Source organism: Rhinoderma darwinii, chromosome 2 (assembly GCF_050947455.1).
Source record: "Rhinoderma darwinii isolate aRhiDar2 chromosome 2, aRhiDar2.hap1, whole genome shotgun sequence".
In the NCBI taxonomy this organism is placed as follows: domain Eukaryota; kingdom Metazoa; phylum Chordata; class Amphibia; order Anura; family Rhinodermatidae; genus Rhinoderma; species Rhinoderma darwinii.
This window is the reverse complement of record NC_134688.1, coordinates 435,337,953-435,341,276: the sequence shown is the minus strand read 5'-3', so window position 1 is coordinate 435,341,276 and position 3,324 is coordinate 435,337,953. Positions and strand designations below refer to the sequence as shown.

The 3,324-nt window shown below is 38.7% G+C and overlaps 1 long non-coding RNA gene across 1 annotated transcript; it reads right to left on the bottom strand.

Annotated features, from left to right (window-relative positions):
* Nucleotides 1-1,260: 1,260 nt before the first annotated feature.
* On the bottom strand, nt 1,261-2,917 carry LOC142741527 (uncharacterized). The gene is made up of 4 exons (XR_012881173.1): nt 2,845-2,917; nt 2,049-2,125; nt 1,906-1,954; nt 1,261-1,407 (listed from the first exon to the last, which is right to left on the bottom strand). It is a non-coding gene; the product is annotated as an uncharacterized LOC142741527 (long non-coding RNA).
* Nucleotides 2,918-3,324: the final 407 nt, after the last annotated feature.

Sequence of the window (3,324 nt, the reverse complement as noted above, 5' to 3'; positions counted from 1 at the left end):
ACTGTCTGCTGAGCCCTATATCTAATCCTATAGTGTGTGATACTGTCTGCTAAACCGCTGTATCTAATCTTATCCATAGCTTTAGGGTCGTAGTGCTACAGATATGCTGTCTCATATGGATTTTGAAGGCTAAATTTCACTTCGGGGCAGTTGACAATTAATTTTTTTTTTAACGTTTTTTGAGGCTGAAAACGCACCCGGAACACGCACCAAAAAATGGACGAAAATGCCTCACATTTATTTCAATGGGAGGCGGAGGCCTTTTTGTTCCGCAAGTGAGTAAAACGGCTGGCGGGAAAAATAAGGGAATTGCCCCATCTGCGCAATTTCTTCAGTAGAAAAAAATTAAACCTGCCAAAACTTTGACAGACGGAAACCATTATCAATGTTTCCTTCACCATTGATATCAATGGCGATGCAAACGGAAGATAATGTTTCACACTGGCTTTCCGTTGCGGGGTTCCACGATGGAAACCTCCGACGGAACCCCTCAACGGAAAGCCAACACTGATGTGAACAGGCCCTTAGTGTAAGGTAACGTGTACTCTTTTGTTTAATCTTGATACACCATATTAGACTTTAAAAAAACAAACGAATGTACCACACTAAACTCGTATTTTTCTTACACAATTTCAGAAAAGAAACATTACACCTAATAATTTGATTGATAATAGTAATAATAGACTTGACACAGTTCATGTTATTTTAATATTTTTATTTTGATAAAAAATTTTGTTATATATTTATATAGCACTGTAACGTCAACTTTTGTAATAAACTTATTATAGAATAAACTTTGTTCCATGTTTTTTGATAATATTTTTTTCAGAAAAAAATTATTAAGCATCCTATCATATTATGACTGTTTCAAAACACTCTCTATCTGTTCCAGAGATGTAAAAAATCATCGCATTTAATAGGGTGTAATCTGTTTGAGTAGACACAGAACACTGCTTTGGATGACACTCAGAGACTTTCTTTGCAAAAATCGTCCAAGGCAAGATCTTCACTGGTCGAGGTACCAGCAACGGCATGATCAAATGGTCTCTTCATTTTTTTCTTCTTTCTGTCCTTCTTCAGGGTCTCTTCTATGTAACACTTACCCTCTGGAATTTGTTGGAAAATGGTAGGCAGTGCATCTTGACGGAGTGTTTGGCAATGTTTGGTTTCCTTATAACAATCTTGGCTGAAATGTAGTGAGCACATGCGGAATTTTTGGCACTTATCTTCAATTATTGTTTGTATCATTTTGTTGATGTCTTTAAAATTCTGACCAGTTTGATTTAGCCATTGTTGTATGCGTTGTGGATCCTTTGGAAAGGAATGCAAGCGGATAGCTATGCTTTGATCCTTTCTGCCTGTCTTACTCAGGCAATTGCTAATAACGCATGAAGGCATTGTATTTATCTGTAATCGCCCCAAAAAATAAATTGACAGAAATCTATTGAAAAAAAAAAGCATCAAATTAAGCCGCATGCACACGACCGTAAAAACACCCGTTATTGCGGGTCGTAATTCCGACCCGCAATAACAGGCCCATAGACTTCTGTTAGTCACGGGTACCTTCCCGTTTTCTCACGGGAAGGTGCCCGTGCAGTTAAAAAAATAGAACATGTTCTATTTTTTAATTTTACGGGCCGTGCTGCTATACTTTATAATGGCAGCACGGCTCGGAAAAGCGTCCAGCTGCCCGTGGCCGCCCGTGCCCGGCCGTGCTGGTAATTACGATTCGTAATTACGAGCACGGTCGTGTGCATGAGGCCCCAAACGGTTAGTTGTAAGAAAGACACTTACCAACGTTTAAGAAAAATAAGTTAACGTTTTTACCTTGGTAAGTTGATTGGTTGACATGTACGATGTTATCTGTTTCAGTATTGCCTTCAAAATTGTTTAGAATATACTTACCAAGGCCACAACACATGAACGAATGTACGTCCTAAGATTTATTGATTGCCTAGTGTACAAAATTAATATAAAAATGTAAAAATGTTTGATAAGTTTTCCAACGTTGTAATGTAGCCTCAAATTTTTTTAAAACTAGTACTTACCTATTTTTTATCTTTTGTAAGTTTCAAACTAAGATAGAAAATGTGATTTGCTGTCCTTCAAGTAAGCAGAATCCAAGCTGGAAAAAGGGACACAATGTAACATTTCAGTACATGACATAACTACATAACCAAGAATGCAATGCAACACATCACTACATAACCAAGAATGCAATGCAACACATAACTACATAACCAGCAATGCAATGCAACACATAACTACATAACCAAGAATGCAATGCAACACATCACTACATAACCAAGAATGCAATGCAACACATAACTACATAACCAGCAATGCAATGCAACACATCACTACATAACCAAGAATGCAATGCAACACATAACTACATAACCAAGAATGCAATGCAATACATAACTACATAACCAGCAATGCAATGCAACACATCACTACATAACCAAGAATGCAATGCAACACATAACTACATAACCAAGAATGCAATGCAACACATAACTACATAACCAAGAATGCAATGCAACACATAACTACATAACCAAGAATGCAATGCAACACATAACTACATAACCAGCAATGCAATGCAACCCATCACTACATAACCAAGAATGCAATGCAACACATCACTACATAACCAAGAATGCAATGCAACACATCACTACATAACCAAGAATGCAATGCAACACATAACTACATAACCAGCAATGCATAATATATAGGCCTATACACATCTAGGCAAGCATACTATAGAATTTACACAGGGAAAATCAACATGAATGAACATTTGAACAAAAATGAACTTCAAGACTTAGATTTACATACCTGAAAAACTGTGGTTGATGTTGTGTCCAGGAAGGAAACGATGTACAGCGTCCTGCGTCCTCTTTCGTTGCTGGAAAACATTTATTATGATGGATAAAATCCGACGAGGGGGGTGTGTACCCGCGCGGCGCATGCGCAGTTAAATATTTCAGGATGAATGAAGCAGGGAAGGGTGGTGAGGCACGCATGCGCGAGATGTGAACCGAGAGTTCGGCAATTAGGGCTGTACAGGCAGAGTACGTGGGCGGAGTCAAGATCGTGAGTCACAAAGCTAAAATGAATTAGCATAAAAGGCGGGAAAACGTTTAATGGCTATATTTCGGGCAAGAAGAAGAGGAAGGGAGAGAAGAACACATCAATGCACTATGGACAGCAGCGGGCACTACAGGGTCAGGACGTTTTAAAAGGTAAGATGGTGATGACAGGATCCCTTTAAGGCCTACGTCGCCGCTTGTGAGGTTTGTGCTAGGTCCAAGACTC